We start from the raw sequence: 231 nt of genomic DNA on the forward strand, positions 1-231 counted from the left end.
GTGATATCATGCGAATGAATCTGATGATCTAAATGAGTCTATTAATAAATTCTGTCATGTATTTTACTAAAAAAGGATGTCATTTTTTTATAAGAATACGCTTAAAATTATCCTGACTTTGAATGTCAAAAGTTGGTTCTCACAAGGACACAAATAAAGCAAGAACACACACATGCGCGCACGCACGCACACGCACACACACACACACACACACACACACACACACACACA

Source organism: Haplochromis burtoni, unplaced genomic scaffold, assembly GCF_018398535.1.
Source record: "Haplochromis burtoni strain Fernald_Lab_line unplaced genomic scaffold, NCSU_Asbu1 Contig_103, whole genome shotgun sequence".
Classification (NCBI taxonomy): Eukaryota; Metazoa; Chordata; class Actinopteri; order Cichliformes; family Cichlidae; genus Haplochromis; species Haplochromis burtoni.